Below are 23,886 nucleotides of genomic sequence, written 5' to 3'. Positions count from 1 at the left end.
GACTTACATTCAGGTCTTCAATCCATTTTGAGTTTACTTTTGTTTATGGAGTTAGGCAGTAATCCAGTTTCATTCTCTTGCATGTAACTGTCCACTTTTGCCAGCACCAGCTGTTGAAGAGGTTGTCATTTTCCCACTGTATATCCATGGCTCCTTTATCATATATTAATTGACCATATATGCTTGGGTTAATATCTGGACTCTCTATTTTGTTCCACTGGTCTATGGGTCTGTTCTTGTGCCAGTACCAAATTGTCTTGATTACTGTGGCTTTGTAGTAGAGCTTGAAGTTGGGAAGCAAGATCTCCACTGCTTTATTCTTCCTTCTCAGGATTGCTTTGGCTATTCAGGGTCTTTTGTGGTTCCATATTAATTTTAGAACTATTTGTTCCAGTTCATTGAAGAATGCTGTTGGTATTTTGATAGAGAATGTATTGAATCTGTAGATTGCTTTAGGCAGGATGGCCATTTTGACAATATTAATTCTTCCTAGCCAAGAGCATGGGATGAGTTTCCATTTGTTAATGTCCTCTTTAATTTCTCTTAAGAGTGTCTTATAGTTTTCAGGGTATAGGTCTTTTCTATACCTTAGGTTTATTTTCTATACCTTAGGTTTATTCCTAGGTATTTTATTCTTTTTGATGCAATTGTTAATGGAATTGTTTTCCTGATTTCTTATTCTGCTAGTTCATCATTGTGTGTATTAATTTTGTATCCTGCAACTTTGCTGAATTCAGATATTAATTCTAGTAGTTTTGGAGTTGATTCTTTAGGATTTTTTAATGTACAGTATCATGTCATCTGCAAACAGGGACCGTTTGGCTTCTTCCTTAACAATCTGAAAGCATTAATTTATTTGTGTTTTCTGATTGCCGTGGCTAGGACCTCCAGTACTATGTTGAATAGAAGTGGGGAGAATGGGCATTCTTGTCTTGTTCCCAATCTTAAGGGAAAAGCTTTCAGCTTTTTTCTGTTAAATATAATGTTGGCTGTGGGTTTGTCAAATATGGCCTTTATTATGTTGAGGTACTTGCCCTCTATATCCATTTTGTTGAGAGTTTTTATCATGAATGGATGTTGAATTTTGTCGAATGCTTTTTCAGCATCTGTAACTATCTTTTAATGTCCTATTTTTGAATAATTTATTATGTAAACATTAACTGCTACCTAGAGATATATCTTTGATAGATATGAATTAATGGAATAGAAAAAATGGTAAGTCAACAATGTTCAATTACACTTTCTAAACAGGTTAGAATTAGATAATATGTTACATGAGGATATATTTTCCCTTAAGACTTCACATATCCAGTTATTTTGCTATTGCTCTAGGAAATATCATTTTGCATGAGGAGAGAGGGCACTTTAAAGTACACAGACAATTCCATCTAGTTATAAATAGGTTGTGTTCTTGAAGTTCATTTGAAAGTGAATTTTTTGGAAGTCATAACCTGTTTTCCTGTGGAAACAATGTGAGAAATAGGACTTTAGATTCCCAAGGTGCCAGAAAGTATCATGTCTTGTCCAAGCAATTCAGTGTAAAAGCAAATGCTCTGGTGTAAGAAATTGTTGCTGGATTCAAATTCCAGTTCTCTAAGTTAGTTTTTTCCTCTATAAAATGCTGCTAATTACAGCACTCACTCCACTGAGTCTGTGTGGGTTAAATGAGGCATTATTAAGGGCAGTATGTGTTTCCAAGCAAATATTGCTCAATGAAAAAACCATTGTTTTTTTACTGTTGTAACAGAGTCTACTAAAATCCATGCTCCCTATTTTTATATCTTTATTGCATCTTATTCCTTCTGGGGTCCCAGATCTCAGTGTTTAAAAATTATCCCTGTAGTTCTGCTCTGCCTCATCAGGGGGCAGAACCCTATGTCTTTCTTCATGCTCTTTTCTCAGCTAGAAATGAATCCATATACTTTTTTTTCCTTCAGATCCCAGCTCAAATGCTACTTCTTCTCTAAAGATTTTTTTCCCCCTCTCTGGAGGCAGAATTAATGAAGAAAAACTCAAAAGTTGAAGAAACAGCTAAATGCTAAGCAGAATTCATTGTAAATCCAGATCAGAACAGTAGATGTGTGAGTTGGTCTGCTACCAGGGGTGTATGGGGAAGGTGTAGTGTATCCTGGATTAGGATAAGTCTCCTCTGCTGTAAGGTAGAATAGGTGAGAGCCTTAATAGGGGGTATGCCAAAATAAATCATCATGAAATGAGGCGGCACAGAAATCCAGTCAGAGCTGTACTATATAAACTTGACCTTGAGCCAGAGAAGGGTAGGCACACAGTCTAATTCATTGCTGTACTCCCACCAGCAAACACAGGACTGGTTAACTGATTTGGGTATTTGATTAGAACAGAGAGAAGAAGGAATGAAGAGAGAGTATGCAAAACTAAGTGGTACAGAGTTCAAAAGTCTATGTTAAACTATATTCACCGGAAATAAAACGTCATTAAATGTGTAGCTCTATATAAAGTAAAATAGTCTGCTGCTTTTAAAACTTTTAGTTAAAATGTTTAAATCTTGCTCTAGTTCACAATTTCCCATTTATGAAATCATTCCATATTTCATTTCAAATCATCATTGTGAGTATCTGTATTTCTTATATGGTGATTTAGAATGGAGCAGGGTGGTGGAGGAGAGAAAAAGCCATTACTGGATATTAAAAACTATAATGCTTTAACTATGAGGCTTTTAAATCTGCCCATACTAGATAAACATGTGACTCTTCTAACTTTCGTAACTCAAGTACAAGTAGTTAATCTCTGAAAGAAGGATCAGATGCATCTTAGCAGACTGAATTAAAACTTAATCATCTTATGTTCAATTTTTCTAGTCCATCAAATTATATTGACAATTCTGAATTTTCTAAGGAAATAATTTTACTTTTTTTAGTAAATGTCAGTTTTTTGTTTTTGTTTTTTTTTATCCTTAAAGGATAACAGTTACCAAAGGCTATGATATATTGGTATCCTCTCTATTCAGAAGACAATAGTTCTTGGATTTATTCCAACTCTTCCATTCAGCACATGGCTTTCCCAAGGGGACTGTTCTACTTTATAATTATGCTGTTACAGGCAGCTGCTTTAGCCAGGTGCAGTGGAAATTTTTTATTTCTTTCACAAAAGCAAAGCCAGCCACCCCCTTATGCACAAGGTTGTGCATGTTTCTATCAGTGCCAATTTGCACATACACCTTCATATTTTGTCTTTGACCTTCCTATTCCATTAATGCTCTTTAGCTTCTTTCCTTTCTTCCTACAGTTTCTAGTACTATCTCTGTATGTACCAAAGATGCCTACTTTAAATTTACAACCCATATCTCTGTCCTGAATACTCAGACATGTATATCTAAATGCCCTCTGAACATTTCATGTTCATGGAAGTTTATCTTATATTAATTGACCATATATGCTTGGGTTAATATCTGGACTCTCTATTCTGTTCCACTGGTCTATGGGTCTGTTCTTGTGCCAGTACCAAATTGTCTTGATTACTGGCTTCAGAAAGTTTCTGGGTGAACATGTGGAGATTTGGGGAGAATGGCACAGTATGAGAGTGTGGAAGTGCTGCACCCTTTTTCCCATTCCTGTGCTATGCATCTTTTATCCAGCTGTTCATCTGTATCATTTATAATGCCTTTATAATGTGTTTCTAGCAAATTAATCAAACCCCAATAAGGGGATCATTGGAACCTCCAATCTATAGCCTGTTGGTCAGAAACACAAATGATAACCTGGATTTGGGATTGGTGTCTGAAATGAGGTAAAGGGTTTTGTGGGACTGAGCCCTTACATGTGGGATTTCATAGCTAACTCCAGAGAGTGTCAGAATTGAGTTAAATTTCTGGGATGCCATGTTATTGTTCATGAAGAATTGAGTTAACTGCCTGGTGGTGTAGAAAAAGTGTGTATATTAGCTAAAACTCAGTATGTTAGAATATTAACACATAATATCTTCCTTCCTTCTGTTTTCATAATATGGCCCTTTAACTATATCCTAATTTCAGTAAACATCACCTTTATTTATGTAGCTACCTAGGACTGCAATCTAAGATCAAAACTCCATCATTTTTTATATCTTTTACAATTAATTCACCCTCCTTAACATCTTTGGTGTCAATCCCTTTTCCTTTTCTTATGTCACCTATAACTCCAGGGGGGAAATATGTTCCCAGCCCAGTGCAAATAACCTTTGAAGCCAAAATCTGTCAAAGAGGGAAATAAAGTGAGAGAAACCTGTTTATTGCTTACAAGCAGTCACCCACTTCTGCTCTCCCATGTCTCTCATGACCCTACTCAACTTCTCCAGTCCAGATTTACCATTGTTCCCCCAACCCCTGTAATCACCTATTGATATGGAGATGGACTACTTCTCTCCACCCCTTGGAAATACCCATTGATACGGAGATTCTGGAAATATTGCAGTTTTACCCACATCACCACCTTACTTCAAAGTCTCATAAATTTTTGCTTACTTTACTGCAATAGCATCCAAATTCAGCCTACCTGTAGTCCATCTCTTTTCCAATCCATTTTCATATTTTACCCATCCACAGTGGCCTTTATCCCTTTCACTCTCCCCAACCAGCCATCCCAACACCTCCCTCAGAGTAACCACCAGTCACTTCTCAGTGTCTATGTGTCTACTGCTATTTTGTTCATTTTGTTTTGTTTTGTTTTAGATTCCACAAATAAGTGAAATCATATGGTATTTGTCTTTTTCCTCCTGGCATATTTCACTTAGCATAATACCTTGTAGGTCCATCCATGTTGTTGCATATGCCAAGATTTTTCTTTTTTATGACTGAATAATATTCCATTCTATATATGTACATCTTCTTTACCCATTAATCTATTGATGGACATTTGGGTTGCTTCCTTAGCTCAGTTATTGTGAATAACATGGCAATAAACATAAGAGTGTATGTATCTTTTTAAATCAGAGGTTTTGTTTTCTTTGGGCAAATTCCTAGAAGTGAATTATTGGGTCATATGGTATTTCTATTTTTAGTTTTTTGAGGAACCTCCATGTCTGTTCAGGTTTTTAATCAGGTTATTTGTTTTTTTGGGTGTTGAGGTGTACGAGTTCTTTATATATTCTGGACATTAACCCTTTATCAGATAAATCATTTATAAATACATTCTCCCATACTTTTTGTTTTGTTGATGGTGTCCTTTGCTGTGCAGAAGTTTGTTAGTTTGATGTAGTCACACTTTTTCATTTTTCTTGCTGTTTCTCTTTGCTGGGGAGATGTGTCCAGAAGAAAATTGCTCATGCTTATATTTGAGAGATTTTGTCTATGTCTTCTTGTAAGAGTTTTATGTTTTCATGTCTTATATTTAGTTCTTTTATCCATTTTGAGTTTACTTTTGTGTCAGATCTCTCATTCTTGCCTCTAAACTTTGGGAAGAACAACAACTCTGAGCCTTAGGATTAGGAGCCAATTTCGTTTAATGCAGTATTTACCAAAGTTGCCTGGTGATAAAAATTACTTTGGGTAATCTTTTTAATTTTATGCTCTATAGTCACAACTGAGATTGCTGACTCTCCAGGAAAGAGGCTGGGGAAGTTATATATAAGGCCTCAGATGATCCTTACCATCAGAAAAAGTTGGGGCTCACTGATAGGGACTCATGGGAATATTTAGTTTTATTAATCTCTGAAAATTTCAAAGTTCACCAGTTTAAGAAACACTGACAAGATGCTAAAGGCTTCTACTTTTAAAATGTCTCACACATGGTAATTATCATTGAAAAAGAGTGGTTTTGCTTTCAAATGTGTCAAAATTAGTTCTAAGGCTTACCTTTAAACTGAAAGAGTAAAATTCAGAAGTTTTTCCAAAAAAGAAGAAAAAAACTTAGCATCCCCTGAGACCATATGATTCAATCCTTAGACTGAAAAACTCATTTTTCTACATAGCCAGCTATGACAGTGGATTTATTGTTGTTTCATTACTTCCTAATTTTTCCTTGTTCAGTATCTTAATTTCTCATTGTAAAGGCATCTGAATTGTCCTCAAAGACACAGAGTCCACATTTTGGAATATCTAATATATGCCAGTTAATAAGATATTTAGGTCTAGCTCTGTATGTGTTATCACATGAATTCAATGAAACTATTTCAATGACTGATTGTATTTGTGTATTCCTCTTAGGGTAACAGGAAAATCATCTGAAAATGAATGTATACAGAGACTGTGTATGTGTGGTAAAACAACTCCTGGAATGTATCTTGTAGTTAGAATTCTTAAAGCTCAATTCCTATACCCAAAAGGAAGAATGACTATTGTGTTCAAAATGAAAATTCCTAGATTGTGAAGCTCTTAAGCATCAAAGTAAGTCTAACTATATAGAATGTAGTTGATTACTCTGCTCCCAGATATTGCTAAATGATTTTCAAGTATTAAAATATTTCCTTCTTTAATTTTTCTCTATTTATTTTCATATAGTTTAGATATATCTAGATATCTAGTTTTCCTTCCTTATTTCTTTCTGTCCCCAAGCCTCATGTGCCCTCCAATACACACACGTTTACACTGTATTTTCTCTTGGAGTACATCAGTGTTTTACTGATCGAGCATCTATATATTTCTGAGACTACATTTCACTTCAGAAATTCTAGGATATGGAGGAAAATAATTGAAACTTTTTCAATTATAAAATGATTATAAAAATGAGACTTTAGACCAATATAAGAAATTTCATTATGTATAGTTAGTAGTCTCTCCAAATGTAGTTATGATAAATATTTTGATTCTAGTTGCCATTCAGGATATCAAAAAATGAATTGTCCTAGGCCACATAGTATATGTTTTATAGCACAGTCCTTATCTAAGGTCTCTTACTTTAAATAAATCAAACATATATATATATATATATATATATATATATATATATATGTATGTATGTATTAACTCTAGGTCCTTGAGCAAAAGTGAAATATATATTTTCTTCTCTTTTGGCAATCTTTGTCACAGAAATAAGCTAAGATGTGCCACATTTCATGTTGCATAAAATAATTATTTGCATTTTTTTGTCTGGTACTTGGAATAGGCTGTCAACTGTACAAACTATTTGTAAAATTCACTCTAATCTTCATTGTCCCAGAAAATCCTTGTATTCTATTAAGAACTAATATTTGATTTGTTAGTCCCTTTATTATCATTGGTGTTTTTTACCTTCCAACTTATGGATATGAATATCTAGAAATGACTAAGATAGATTAGAAATGGTAGGTAATTATACTACATCATTTTTCACATGGTTAAAATAAGAGGTCACATGATGTTAGATATCATATTTTACATGGAGGAAGACTCTATGACATATTCTGAAGAGTTTCTCAAACAGTGATTATTAAAGGAATAATAATTTTAAAAATGAAAGTGACACCTATGCTACAATATTTTTCTTTTTTTATACAAGTGAAATTTAACTAATTCAGCTAAATTACAGTTCCATAAATAAGTGATTCCATATATAAATGTATTAAACATATAAATCATCATTTGTTTAGTCCTTGCATAGTGAAATCTGCTCTATACCCCTGCAGCAACATTGGTAATGGGTTTTTTCCTGGGACATTTCTTTGTTTTTCATTTGGTCATTTGGCAATTAAATAAAAACAATTTCAATAGTAACACTTTTCATACTACCCACTGAGTACTCAATGTTGCATTTAAATGAATGATATGACTTCCAAGTTTTACCTTTTTTATATATTAATTTTAGATTATGTACAATAATGGTAAAGAACCCAAAATCATAGGTAATTTAAAACAAAGCTAACAAACAAAAAAGAAATAGACCAATAAATACTGACAACAAACTGTTGTTTGCCATAGTGAAGGAGGTAAAGGGATATGTCCATAGATGAAGGGGGTAAGGAGGTACAGACTCCAAATTATAAAATAAATTAGTCATAGGAATGGAAGTACAGCATAGAGAATTTAACCAAATATCATAATATATTGGTATGGCAGCAAGGGGTAACTATACTTGCCATGGTGCCATTTAGTTATGTATATAATTATTGTAAGATAAATTCTAGCCGAAATAAGCAGGCGACAAGAGGCAACAAAGGGCCAGGCAGTTTATTTGAGCACAATTCCTGGGTGATGTTCCCCGGTCTGGGTATTACAGGCCAGGGAAGTCACACCCGGCCAGGGAAGTCACACCCGGTCAGGGAGCTGGGGACTTATAGAGGGTTAGGAGGGGGAGGAGTGGGCAAGCTATCTGAGGGGGCGTGGAGAGGTATGACTGGCTAAAGGTGACTTAATAAACAACTAGAAACTTTTTTCCTTCCAAGAGGGAGGAGGCTGACATCCGGGTCTTAGTTGGCACATCAGAAGGATAGAATTCAGGAAGAGCTGTCCCCCTTCCATATAAGGCATGGACCTTGGGGTCTGGTCTGTTCTCCCCCTATGGCATCTCTCTGTTCTGTTTACATGTCCTTGTTTTTCCTTCCTCCAGCCTAACAATTATCAAGTCATTATGTTGTACTTGAAACCAATGCTGTATATTAACTATATTCCAACAAAAAAATAAAATCAACAAATAACCTGTGAGGTTATTTCCCATATCAGAAAATGCTATTGTTGTAAAGTAATAACAACAGATCTGATCTGATGGAAAGAAAGGAGAAAAACTGTGTAGTTTCTTGTTTTTTAAATATATTTTCCTATTTCATTGGAAAATTTGGAAATACTAAAAGGAGAAATAAAAGGGAAAAACATTTTAAATTTTACTATTCAAAGGTAGTCTCTTTTAACCTTCAACATATTGCCCTCTAGTGTTTATGCTTATCTTTAGGGATTTTCGTAAGTGTATATAAGCAACAGGAAACTCTATTTTCTTTTTACCAGTACACATCATATTTTTCCTATATTTTGAATTTCTCACAGATACAGTTTTAAATATCTGCAAGATATTTCATTGGGTTGATGTCCTTTAATTCATTCCATCATTCCTCTATGGTGGTTACACAGTTAAAGAAGCCCTAATATTTAATTATTTTTTGTATAACTTTCCTATTTCTATTACTGACATGTTGCTTTTCCTTATACTATATATGTTATCCAAGAGAGTTCAAATCCCTAGAAAATTAGATCCTATCAATGAATTTGAAAACAAAATTTCTCTCAAATGAAGGCAAGTGGTGTTATCTAGAGATGGTAAAGGAAATTGACAACATTGTTAATATAGAGTATAAGACTATCATTTAGCGAAATAATATAAAATTTGATTCATTTATCTACTTTAAAAATAAGTATTAATGACCAATTTCAAAATCATTATCTGGAAAGTTATATACAAAGCAATGTAATCTTAACTCAATAGCAAATGTATATTAAAACAGTAGATTTTCTAATTTGAAGTATATGTGATTATATTTTTGCTAAATGTCTGAGGTTAAATATTTTCATGTACAGTAAAAAGTAAATTCCAGTAAAAAGAATAGCAGGAACCAGTTCTGTACCTTATCCACTCTGCCATCTGTCCATGAAAGGGCCAACCTGGGACACAATGTCGATGAAAGGTAGACTGATGAATTGCATTTTCTTTTGTGTCTGAGGCACTGACTCCAAGCAAGGTTACACAGCTGTTTGTTGAAATAATAGCTGGAAACAGAGAAAGTGCTATTGATCCTTTCTTCAATAAATCATGAATAAACAATACAAGTTCCTTGAACTATAAGGTGAAAATTATGATAGCTCATTTCCCATTTGCCTCCTGAAGTAGAGCAGGACCATTCACTAAATACGCAAAAGGGAAATTTCAAGTCAGAGAAAAGTCTGACTCTGTAAGTTCACCTCTAATAACAAACAGCCTTTAATATAACTCTTCCTTTTAATTTGTCCTTTTCCTTTCCTTCCTCTTCCTCTTCTACCCCCCTCCACTTCTCCCTCCTTCTTTGTTATTGAACACAGCTTTCTTTGGGAGAATAAAAAAAATATATCCCTGTGCTGTTTTCCTCGATAAAGCAGACTGCGTAGACTTCGGTCAGCATAGGTTTCAGGTGGTGTTAGGGGTTGCTAGGCCTTCAAGTAAACAGAACTACCATGGCAGGTGAGAGATCCAGGGTGGTTTGTAGCGGAGCCAGAGAAAGGAGGGGTGGACATTGCAGGCTGCTGAGGAGGATCAGCTTGTTCAGTAGATGTAGCAGGTGATTCAGGCAGCGGTGACTGAGCTCTTGCCCCAGTCTAATGATTTCTCCCATGGTGGGTCACTGACTTTGACATTAGGCACAGAACAAGAGAATTTAAGAGCAGGTAGAGGAAGCCAACCCACAGGGACGTAGGTGCAAACACAAAACTCCGCACACAGCAAAATAGAGTGAAGAGCAAGGCAAGTCCAAGATTAGAAGAAAATCCTTAGATAAAAATACAGAGGGATATATTTATTGCCCAAAATTGTTATGCTAATTGTGCAATAATTGCATAATATTGTGCTGCCTATTTAGAATTTTCAGCAGATATTGAATTGATTGGAACCTCAATATGATTAAAATGAAAATCTAATTAGAAATAAATGTGTGCACACTGATGTGGAAAAATATTTTAGTGTAAAAGTAATGAACAAGCCCCAATTAGTTTAGGTTATGTGTGTGTCCCTCTGTATCAGAGTAATAAGAAAAAAGTAAGTTAGGAGACAAATTCTATTATATCACTACATTGTTAATTAATTTTAAAATGTGACTATCTCTGATACTAGAAATAAATTACCCACCAAAGAGTGATTAGACTAAGTTATGCATCTTTTGGTTTATACAAGTGTGGGTAAAATTGCAATATTTCCAGAATCTCTTGCCTGGCTTTAGACCATCTACATATCAGTAGGTAATTACATGGGCGTGAGAGGGTTTATCTGAACTGCAGAAGTTGAGTGGAGATCTGCTGCCGTAGCCAGATCGAGAGAGAGCGGTGGGACGACTGCTTGTAAGAAATAAAAGTCAAACGCCCTTTGACTGATTTCAGTTTTAGAGGTATTTGCCCCGGGATTTTCCCCCAGGAGTTACAACAAGAATGAGTTGTAAAAGGAGTAATAGTGGAATAAGGTACTGAAATTTTATTTTAGTACCATTCTAATGTGCAATTGTAAACAAATTATGTGCCCAATATAAGTTTTTGTCTTGGTAAGAGATAAAGAACCAAGCAATCAAGTCCTGCCTCATCAGAGCCAAGGCTCTGGTACCTTCTGTCACAGTGTGTCATTTCTAGAAGATGGGTCACAGTAATTGCTAACAGCTTTCCGTGATACTGAAAACTTGGTTGCAACATATTTTCTTTTACTCAATCATATACTGACCATGGGGAGGAATCTAAGTAATAACCTTGGGGAAACTGGGGTAAATGTGTGGGTGGCTAGAGCAGGCTGGCTATTTCTTACCATCAGGATTTACCTACGTCCTTGTTTTAGAATAGAAGTGAGAACAGAAATAAAATGGTGCTGATATTTCAGACTAGAGATTTTGTTAGAATAGAATAGCACCAAGTTGGTAATGAGAATTTCCCCCCTTCAAGATATTCTTTTTCCCCTCCATATCTTCAAAAGAGAAAAATATTCCTGTTAATGTTCAAAAGCCAATTAGTATCTTCTAATGGAGGAAAATTAAATTCGCTGGTATCTACAGAAAAGAGAAGCATTATTTGTCAGAATCATTTTTATTTTATTTATGGGCTGAACAAAGAAAAGATCACGCTGGGGTCTTTCTTTTGATAATTTATGAGTGAATATAAATTATCTTTTGATAGTGCAACTAAAAATTGAAAATGTTTCATGCAAGCTTGAGAAGATTATTTGTTGTAAACGGGATTCTCAAGTGTATGTCTGTGTAATTGAATTTATTAAATGTGTTCTTCAAATCCCCTCTGTCATTATTAATTGTTTGACTCTTAATCTACCCACTTATTAAAGAAATACATTTAAATCTCTATACTTGTGAATTCTATTAATTTCTTACAATTCTGTACTTGTTACTTTACACATTTTAAGGTAATGCTTTTATGGACTTACATGTAAATGACTTTTTCTACTTTCTTTTATTATTCTCATTAAACATGAATTCCCTCTTTATTAATAATCTACCTATAATTTTATTTTTATTACTTTAGTTATTATTAGTTATTGAGTATTATATTCTTGGAGCATATGCATCAGTCTTCACTGTTAAACTTCCTGCGTATTTTTTAAGGTATATTTATTGGAGCAATTATCTAGCTAGAGTTTATTTGTTGTGTTTACTAATTTTTTAAAAGCTTATATATGTGTAACTCCAGGGGAAAAATCCCAGGGAAAAATACCTTTGAAACAGAAATCAGTTCAAGGGAGAAATAAAGTTGAAGAAACCCATTTATTTCTTACAAGTAGTGGTCCGCATCTCACATCTCTCTCCATCAGGCTGCAGCAGAAGAGCTCCACCCAACCTCTCCTGTCCAGTTAAGCCCTTGCTCACCCATGTAATTACCTACTGATATGGAGATGGACTACTTCTCTTCACCCCTTGGAAACACCTATTGATACACAGATGAACTAAAGCCAGGCGAGATATTCTGGAAATATTGCAATATTACCCACAATATGTCATTTTATGTTTTTTACTGATGTACTATCTCTGACACCAAATACAGTTGTGTATTTCTTCTCTACATATATATATAACAGTAACAATAGTATACACAACAGTAATAATAGTATATCTTCATTCGGTTACCTGGACCCAATTCCAATGTGTGTAAATGTGTGGGAGGGAGTCTTCCCACACATACTTACCCCAAGCAATTCTTGAACACCAGTAGGCTGTCTGAGAACTCAATTCCTATGCTATCTGCTAGGAGACAGCAACAGATTTCCAGGTTAAAGGCTCTTTCCTACAGGACTGCCCTCCACCTGCAACTCCAGACTTTGGTTGCAAGCCCCAGGCAGTTACCTGTGCTTCTGACCTACTGGATACAGAAGGGAGGTTTCCATGACGTCCCCCTTAGGTTCAATTACTTTGCTAGAACAGCTCACAGAACTTAGGAAAACACTTAATAAAGGGATACCATAAAGGACACAAGTTAACAGCCAGATGAAGAGAGACACAGGGCAAGGTCCCAAATAAAGGAGCTTCTATCCTCGTGGACCTTAGGGCCTGGCTCAGTGGCATGTGGAGGTGTTCCGGTTCCCCAAGCTTCGAAGCTCTCCCCAACTGAGAAGCAGGATCCAACTGAGCAGAGGAGGGAATAGAGCAGAAAGCTCTTCTCAGGGGTTTTGTGAGGGCTTCCTTGCATAGTCATGATTGACTAAATTATTGGTCATAGGCTGATTCAACCTCCAGCCCCTGCCCTTGGGTGGGGGCCCAAAAGTCTCTCATTAACGTGACAAAACACCCATTTCACCTTTAAGACTGCAGTGTTTTCAGGAACTGTGGATGAAGACCAAGTGTATCTGGGAAATACATGTTTGGTCAAAAGAATGACCAAATATTTACTTCTTAAAACTCATTAAATCATAACTGAATTTTTTTAAAAAGGAATTACTGTTATGTTTAAGATACTCTTTGTGACCTGATTTATATTTTGTTATCTCTTGAGTCTATATTTTAGATAAATTTTCCTACATTATCCTTGAATTTACTAATTTTCTCTTCACAATCTTCAGACTGGAGTTTACCTCATTTTTAAGTTTTCAATTTCAGTGAATTTACATGATAATTTCTTAGGATTTCTAATTTGTTCTTTCAATTCACCCATTCTGTATCATTTTTTCAAGTTTGTTTCATAAATTCTTGTTCTGTTTTGTGAATGTTATCTCTTCCTCTTGTTCTCTGTAAGAATGCTGTGGGTAAAATTGCAACATTTCCAGAATCCCTTGCTTGGCTTTAGGTCATTTCCATATCAATAGGTGTTTCCAAGGGGTGGAGAGAAATAGTCCATCTCCGTATCAATAGGTAATTGCAAAGGAGAGTGAGAGCATATCTGGACCAGAGAGGTTAGGTGGGGCCCCTTTTTCTGCAGCTAGGTTGCAAGAGACACAGGTGAGCAGAAGTGGACAGCTGCTTGTAAGCAATAAATGGATTTCTCCCACTTTATTTCTCTCTTTAACTGATTTTGGTTCAGGCTGGGAAAGTATTTCCCCCCCAGAGTTACAGATGCTAAACATATTTAAAAAATATTTACAGATTGCCTTGTTTTCATTTTGTCTACAGTGAATTTATCAGCTTGGTGTAGGCTGCCTATTCATTATATATTGGTTTATAGTGAATAGACTTTTTTTTCCCTATCTCACTTTCTTTTACCCCCTTCTTTTTGGCAGTTTCACAAACTCTCCAGAAGGGGTCTGATATTTGTAATGCAATGCTCCTTGTCCTCAGAGGTACTGGCAAGAGAGGAGAGTTTAGTCACTAAGCCTGTTGATAATATGGCCCATGTCCTGACCTCTAGGCTATGTTTACTTGCTCCTACTGCCCTTTTTTAATCTAAGCTTTGACTCAGGCAGACTTTGGGACAGATTGGGACAATTAACCAAACCTTGAGTATGATGAAAGGTTTCAAGCTGGCATGACTCACTTTTCAGTTTCTCGTACTTCCTGATTTGGGAATTCCCAGATGACCCTGCCTGCTTACAAGCCCCCGCTTGCAGTTCTACTTCGGTGCTGTTTTAACTCCATTCCTGTCCTACAACGATGGTTGTTTCATTTCAGGTTTAAGCTATTTATTGTTACTCGATTTTACTTGTTTTTTTTAAACATTAGTATCTTCCATTGTTGTACATTAGAAGCAACTGACCTCAAAACATAGAGCTAAAACACTATATTGTCAATAATTACACTGCCCAATACAATAATTATTAGCTACATGTGGCATCTTAAATTAAAATTGGTTAAATAAAATTGCAAGTTCAGTTCCTCAGTCATATTAGTACATCTCAAGTTCTCAATAGCCCCATGAGGCTATTCGCTACTGTTTGGGGTAGTGCAGTTACAGAACATTTCTGTCATTGTAGTTCCCTTGGGCTGTTCTGGTCTATAGTATGAAGCTAAATATTAAAAACAGAAAAACCAAAAAAAGCTGCAGATGTTTAATCAATTGTGAAGTTGTTGGAAGCCCTGGAGCTCACTAAATTGTTAAAAGACATATATAGAATATATATAGACATATATAGAATATGCAGTAAAACGATTCTGAGTCTTTGTGCTTTTTTTTATCAACAGCATGTCTTTAGTAGCCTACTGAGTTTTTCCCTAAAGTAAAATCTTACGATTTTGGAGCCAGAAGGCATAGGTGTAATTACCAGCCCTGTCCCTCACCAAGAATGTGATCTATGACAAGATACTTGACTTCTCTGGGCTTCCATTTTCTTGTCTGAAAATCAGGGTAATAGTTATTTTGCCAATTCTGTGTGATCTTGTTTTATTAAAATATATTTCAGGAATAATTAAAAGAGGACCTTTTAAAAAATCTCTAGAACTTTGCATTTCTTGAAATCTTGCCTTTCATTGTGTCTTCTCAAGTAGTGTAATAGTTATTATAATTTTATTTGGATAGTAGAAATATCCATGTCCAATTATATTAACAGGGACTTATGCCAGAGTCCAGCTCCAGCAGGGGGGATGTGAAGACCGAAACGATGAGATGGAGTCGGCGCGTGGAGAGACAGGACACAGAGTCAGATGGAGGTGGTCTCTCGACAAAGTGGCGATGACAGCTTTATTTATACCATTTTGCACAAGGATATGATTATTTTTTATTATTCTGATGATTAATTAGTATAGGCAGTTGGTTAATAAGTATAGGCAAGCTTTTTTCTTTCTTTTACTTTCTAATCTATTCATGGTTGGTCGAGTGTTAGACAGGTGATTTTTTTTCTGTTCCTTGACCAAAACTTCTCTTATCAACATGTACTCTATTGTGTTTTACATTTCTATGCAACGCAGTTTTTAAGTAGTGCATGTGACCATAGGAGCGTGCAGTATGTAGCAGCGACTATGGAGTCTATCAGCTCAGGGAGAAATACAGGTCACCTAGTGCCACAGTTAGCTAGGATTCTTTCCCACAAAAATATTCTTAGCAGCTTTAATAAATTTATAATCAATCTAAAATCATAAACTCATATCTTCATTATACACCCCTTTACAGGGCACAGTAGACAGCAAACTACATTTCCCCTTCTTATCTACATTTCTCTTTCTTCTGTGTGGATACCAAAATTTCCCTGACATATGCTACACAGGTCTCTATAACTCCACTACTGCAGGGACTAAACAAGTTCTTACATGGTGAACAATGCAAGGGCATTCATATCATAGAAACTTGTTTCTGTTTTAACTACAAACTTTATAAACAATCAAGTCAAATATGATGTATGATTATTCATTTGATTTTTATACTTTATATATGAATCTCATATTTTCTCCTTTATGTTTCTAATAAAATGTTGATGTAGTAGGTAGATGCAAGATATAGATAGAAAGCATGATTTAGAACTGTAAGAAGGCAGGTGTAGATGATCAGGTTTGTGCCTACAGACCAGGTCTTAATCCAAGCTGAACAATGGCAACAAAACATCCACAGCTGTAGAAGATTTCTCTCAAAACTGGGGGGGGGGGGGGGTGAGGTTCTAAGCCTCACCTCTGTTGGCCCCCTTTTTCTCACCTGATGGCCCCACTGCGACTGTGCCTGTCTTAGGTTGTTCCTCCCTTGAGGAATCTTACCCATCTCTGGCTAACCAGCCATCTTACGGGGCCATACAGGGAGCTGTAAAGCTGGTAAGTGAGAGAGAAGTAATATTCTTTGAAAAGGTTAGTTTTTTACTTCTTTGCAGATTTATGCTCTGTGGATTCTATGCCCAGCACTTGTTTTTGAGGTATCTTTACTTCCTGGAAAATTACAGTGCTTGGTAATTTCACATATGAGGCACAAATTCTAGTAAAGGGCCGTAATTAGGAAAGAAGAAAAACAAACTATAGAAGTAGTAGAGGGAAGAAAACATGAGATGATTAAGTGTCAACAGGGTTATTCTATTCAATATTTTCTCATGACTCTATTTCTATAAAACTTTCCATCACTAGTTTCACTAGCACTGTAAACAAGGGGGGCATTGTCAGTGGAAATGGGGTGGTCAATGTTTGACTAACTAACAGCAGGTTTCGGTACTTTATGCTAAGATCGCCATTTGGCCCCTGCGTGTTCTATTCTTCAGGAGTACTGTCCTGAAAAGCTTTTGGGAAGTTTATGTTCTCATCCTTTCCACACTGCTCAGCAAAGGTTAGCTTAGCTCTTGGCAATAATGCAAGCAAAAAACAAAACCAATAGTATAATGGAGAAAAACAAAATCAAGGTGGGTAATAGAGGGAGCCAGCTGCAAAGGCCCCTGCTTTGTGGGGGGTCTTCCTCCAGCCTGAGCTTTGCTACACAGCTTGATTAGCATGGCTCCCGGCAGACTTAATGTTGAGTAAATGAGAAAAGTGTAATACCTTCCTTCCCAAACAGGTGTGCCTATGGGTAATCTGGTCATTACGATTAAAGAGTACTAATGAAAGTAACAATGATGCCACTTCATTACAGAATCTCATAATCCCAGGCCTAGTGGATGAGGTATAGGGCTTTATGAACATTAGTGAAATCAGTTTAAATCACTAGTGTCTTAGCTATGTTTAGCACCCATTACACAATGTGACTCATTTACATTAGACATAATTATGTAAACTATCAATCTAAGAGCTGAAGCCATAAATACGATTTGATTCTAATGGTTGCATCTATCATAACCCTAAGTCATCTTTATGCATGTGCAGTTTAGCCAGGTGTTTTTGTCGAACCTCTTAACAGAAATATTTTCATCAAGACCTCTAAGTTTTGAAATAATAAATTTTTCAACATTGTGATTTGTATAATAATAGAACATCTCTATACTTATTCCTGAATCACTACGTTTGCTTGTTGTAAAGGTGATCTTTAATTGTATGATAAAATGCTAATTTGGAGGGGATATAAGTTGTTCGATGATGGCAATTTTTGAACTGTGCTACTTATTCTGCTTTAAAAAATTCTGTCAGCTCTTGAAATTGTTTGATTGTTGCACAATATTTCTCAGTAGTGAAGTTGAGGCACACACTGTTTTGAGATGTATCATTTGCAGCCTATTTTTTTATAGCACTTACCCAAGTCCTAATACTTACGATGTTTGTTTACAGGAACTGGCTCTTGTAAATATTACACATTGTGATGACAACAATTTGTTTGTTTCCAGCATTTTGTGTTCTTTATGATTGTGGTTAAAGTGAAGGTTCCAATGACCAGGATTCTCACCTGGCCCTGGCTAGCTCACTACACACACATGGGCAATATGTTGCTCTTTACTCTATATAAAGAGCTCCTCCCAGTGCTCTGGGCGACACGGTAGCTCAGCTGCAGGGCTGCAGGGCTGCAGGAGCGCCGAGGACAGGCTGAGATGGTTGTGGGGGGCAGAGAGGCCCAGAGGCAGAGTGGCTTGCTGCATGCAGACTCGCTCCAAGTAGGCAGGATTCTAGTGCTTGACCTGCCACCCTGGAAATGAAGTTGGGTATAAATCCTTTCACTCCAAGAACGTTCCATTGTCATTTTTTGGCCTCATTGAATCCATAGTGAACTTGTCCAGGGCTGAAACCCACTGGCAAGACAGTGACCCTGAGTGTAACTTTATTTTGAAAAGAAAAGAGTAAAATAAGATTTTCCTTGGGAAATGTATCCTACAATTGGGAAAAAGAGATGACAACCTACCAATGATTTTAATATGAATGAAAAACAAAATTACATTTTTTTGTGTTTGAACAAAAAAGAAATGTGTATATTTTTAAGAAGCAAAGAAAAATCTGCTTCATTTCTTACCATTTCTACTTCTGTCTTACCATTTATACTGCCAGTCAACATTGTCTCTGGCCTTGAATGTTAGAATAGCCTTTCACTTAGACAATTTCTTTTACTGTTGTGAAAGCTGCTCTTCCAGGGATGGAGAATATCATCTTAGTAAGACTAGCATGATTTCTACAGTTATAAGCATGGGATGGAGTCCAGGCATCTATATTTTTAACATGCTCCCTGACTGATATTTCTGCAGGTGTTTCCTGGACCCTTCTTTGACATTTTTCTAGAGTGATGATTCTCAAACTTGGTAGTTATAGTCTCACTGGTGATAATTGTTTATAAAAAAAAATCAGATCCCTGGGGTTAGCCCCGACCTACTGCAGACAAATATGTAGGAGAGTTTCTTGGGAATCCTCATATTTAATGAGGTCCCCAGGTGATCCTAACAATCTATAAAGTTTATGAAACATAGCTTTAGAGCTGTGGGCAAACAGTAGATTACACGGGTCAGGGCAGAGAAGCTCAGCTGAAAACTCTAGTACCAAGAGACTCACTCCCCACTTTCAGAGGAGTCGCACCTGGGGTCTGGACACTGCATAGCCAAGGCTAGACCAGCAAACTACAAGTAGGGTCAGCTGACAAGCCAGATGGCAGAAACCCTGCAATACATAAAACTCCCTCTTGAATGCCCAGTCCTCCAGGAGTATGACCCCAGGGTGGGGATTGCCAGAGCCATCTGCCAGAAAAGGTGCTAAGAGACCCTGGGAAGCTGCTCAGCTAAATCTATTTTATCCCGGATGCCAGAAGGAGCACAGGTCTGTTTTCTGAGGGTTGAGAAGGTCAAACTTGACTGGTAGTTACTGGTCCAAATTTTGAACCAACTCAAAGAAAAAAGGTGAAGAATTCCATGTGGTGTTTTCCAGTTGGGGGAGGTAGTGGAAGGGACAAAGAATAATAATGACTATGCTATGGGAATCTTACATGCGTTGTCTCTTTTAATCATCACAGAAGTTCCTCAGGGTGAGGTGCAGTCACAAATGCCGTGACTGAGATGCAGAAAGGCTTTTCCCACACTGGGTTTTCAGTTCAAGCTCTGCTCTCTATTTGTTGTCTTATAATGAACACTCGAGACGGAGTCCTAACCATCATGTGGGTTATTTGGTTTTTTACCCTAGAAAGGTTTTCAATGTTTACATTGATTGAATTTTTTAACTAGCCCTTTTAGAGACCTATTTTGTACTGTTCATTTGGCATCAAATGACTTTTTCTGAGAAGCAACCTATAGACAGTGAATCTTGCCCAGAAGGCTCAAACAATCCCTATTAAAGTAACCAATGACTTTTTATTGACTATGTTACATTTTCTCTAGAATCTCTTCTTATAATCTATTTTAACCTGTGTTCTGTAACTGTCTGTTCTTTAGTGATGTATTCTATATCACAGTATTAGAATTATGAAGTTAACATCCAACTTTTAGCTTGATAGAATTTATGTGTAAATAATAGTGGAATAAAAATAGTCCAAGCTGAACATAGATATCTATAATTAAATATTGTAATACAGGGCAGACACTCTGTATGCAGAGGGATAAGAAATTTGACCTTTTTATTTCAAGTACTAGAAACTACTAAATCAGTAAAACCTTAGGAAATTTAGTTTTGTATAAAAATGTTTTTACAAGAAGTTTTCCAGACCACTGACAATGTGTGAGGTAAACATCATTTTGCATTTATGACTCAAGTTGCTCCCTTTAACTCAGATTGTAGCAGTGGGACCTTTCATGGAAGAGTCATACAGTTATAATATGAGGCTGTAATGAATTTTAAAAGGTTATCTGTGCCTATTTCTTTTTCTTCTCATTTTGGCTTGAGCCTTCAAGGTAGATGAAGTTTAAAGCTATTAGAAAAGAAAGTTCCTGGCCTTTTACAAGCTCTAATAATCTTTCATCTTGCTGTATGTTCTATTTTAAACTTATACAAACCCTACCAGAGTCAGCTTATAGGAGAATGGTAAGGGCAGTGAGAAACCTGAAGCTAAAGTATTCCCCCCTTATCTGCAGTTTTTCTTTCCACAGTTTCAGTTATCCATGTTCAGCTGTGGTCTGGAAGCAGATGATCCTGCTTTTGACATATTGTCAGAAGGTCAGTAGTAATCTACGTCATTCATCTCACTTCATCTCATCATACAGGCATTTTATCATCTCACATCATCGCAATAAGGGTGAGTACAATACAATAAGATATTTAGAGAGAGAGAACACATTCACATAACTTTTATTGAAGCATATTGTCATAATTCTATTTTATTATTAGTTATTGATAATTTCTTACTGTGCTTAATTTATAAAAATTGAACTTTATCATAGATGTGCATGTATAGGAAAACACAGTACATATAGGGCTCAGTACTACCTGCAGTTTCAGCCATCCATTGGAGGTTTTCGAACGGATCCCCTGTGGAAAAAGGGGGGCTTTGTATATTATATGAGGAGAGCTAAAGGAATTTGAGCTAACCAGGAGGAGTGTAATTTCTTAAGCATTTAAAGAGATGTTAAAAAGGAGAGGGCACTGGTCTTCTAAGTCACCCATGCTAATGGGTAAAAACTGTAGGAAGACAAATTTCAGAGAAATATTAAAAATCATTGTACAGCAGTCATTAGAGTGTTTCCCTCATTTGCAGGTGTTTTTGTAGAAGCAATTGAAGCACTAAACAGGTATTTGGATTAAGCGATGTCTCCCATATTGTAGACAATGTTTTTGAACATCAGGAAAGTTAAATTGTAGATCATGCAAATTAAATCAGAGCTGGAACTCAAAACCAAGTCTATTTCAATTCCAATGAGTATGGTGCTGTCAGATTCTGATGGTCAGAATTTTAGTTAACCACCACCCCTTCATTCTGGCACAGGAGATAATTGAGTCTCAGGATGAGCAGGGAATTTGCCTAAATTTACATATAAAACAACAGTTTATAATACTACATGGCTCATATAAATGGCAAGTTATTAATTTGAATTTGTTTGCAAGAGTGGGGTGAATCATACATGGAAAATTCAGAGGTCACTTTGTCACATGTAATGCTCCCTTCTGTGGCTTGCTTGACAAATGGTTATTCAGCTGGAGCTTTAAAGTTCAACCTTGTGAATATATTCCTTTCCATGGTTGACACAGAGCATTATGTTGAACTAGAAAACTTTCTCCTTTTCTGGTCCCAATTCTCAATTCCAGAGCAAGGTGGCATAAATTTGCCTTTTCTTTTCATGCTGTATCTTCAGACTTTGAAGATGTTTCAGTGGGGGGTGTGCCCTCACAGTGCTTTAATTGCCTGGCATTTGTTAGTCCTCTTGACATTGTTCTTACTGTTTGCTCAACTTACAGTTGAAAAGTTAGGATTCAAGTAATTATTAGAACGGAAATACATACCTTGGGAAACTCTATTAGTTGGTGAACTATTCCTGTGCAAAACGGAAATTAATCATCAGGAAGAAAGTACATTAAGAGAAATTTAACTTCATGAATTGTGTTGGAGGCAAACAATGCTTCCTTTTTACCACCAGAGGTCTTCAAAGGACCTATAATAGCTGCATCTCCTCCAACTGATGAGGAAAAGTCTCTAACAAAGACGCTGACAGAAATTCTTGGCAAGTAATTTATTTAAGAACTTAAGTAATTATTAGGGTTCTGTAGCCTTAAGGCTAATCTTTTCTGCTAGGTGTCAGGCCCAGAAAATAACAACAAAAATAATCGAACCCTAAAATTCAGAATAAAGTGTATCATTTTATATTTTATTTGTATTCATGGCTGAATCATTTTAGTTCCTCCTTGAACAGCTTCTGATGCTAATTGCAATATGTAAAAACTTCTTGTTAATATTACATAGAAGTGGAAAACCACTATCATTTATACATATATTTATGAACACATTATGTGTATATTGTAAATATATAAAAATCCTAATTTTGCCTTTAAATTTGAAGGTTAAGAGACAATTTGGGCTAATTCCTTTGACTTACTCTAAATCATTGGAAGTAAAGCCAGGCTGAGATTTCTTATCAACTAAGAAAAATAGCTCCCTGTTTGGATTTTAAAGAAGAATGAAAATGGCTATAGATGAACTAATGATTCTATGATCTATATAATAATTTGAGTAATAATTATCTGATTTTATACTTTATATTTTTTATGTTGCTTATTTAATTATTGCGAGCCTACCTGCCTTTTTACTAAGCGATGGCGTGTGCAAAAACTGCAATCACACAGGACCACTGTTCTCAAGAAATTCAGTTCAGTGCAGAAAATAAGGCAAAGAGTTACAAATCAACTTTACACATACCACATTAGAAAGATGATAATAAGGGCAGTGGGAACACGGAGGTTGGTACCTTACTGAGGATCAGATTTCACAAAGAGCAGATGCAGGAAGTAGGTGTTGAAAGACAGTAAAAGGCTGGGGGAGGGGGGCAATATTTCATAGGGGTGAAAAAATAAGCAGAGCAAAGCAAAGCCCCAAGTCAGAAGAGAATGTAGCATATTAGGAATGTTGGGCAGTGAATGGGGAAATACGCCTGAACTTGTAACACAAGCACAGAGTTCTGCTTGCTATATGTAAAATGCAGTTGGGAAATAAATCCTTGGATGTTTCATATTGAGGGTAGAAAAAGGGCTTAGGTAGAAATATGCTTAATTCTTATTTGTTACTTTAATAACTGACCACATGAAAACAGTTTCCCTAATCAAGGTCCAAGCAGAATTAAAAAAATAAACCCACGCAATGGCCTGAAAAACAATTTAAAATCTTTCTGTTTATTCCTTAGCACCCCCATGTTTGTTTTCTCATTTCCCCTCCCCTTTTGCTATAGGTGGGCAAGTTTCATTTTTTAAATCTCATGAGAAGGGGCTGTGGAGATTGGGGCATTCCTGACTCTGAGGAGGAGAAACACGGGTCAAAAATGGAATGTTTGTGCGTTTAATGTTTTTGTAAGGCAGGCAACAAGGAAGCATTACAAAACTGTACAAAATTGAAAGAAAACAATACAAAAACACATTTTAATTATATTTTAT

The sequence above is a fragment of the Manis pentadactyla genome, chromosome 2 (genome assembly GCF_030020395.1).
Source record: "Manis pentadactyla isolate mManPen7 chromosome 2, mManPen7.hap1, whole genome shotgun sequence".
Lineage (NCBI taxonomy): Eukaryota > Metazoa > Chordata > Mammalia > Pholidota > Manidae > Manis > Manis pentadactyla.
The sequence above is the reverse complement of the archived record's forward strand: the minus strand, read 5'-3'. Positions refer to the sequence as shown.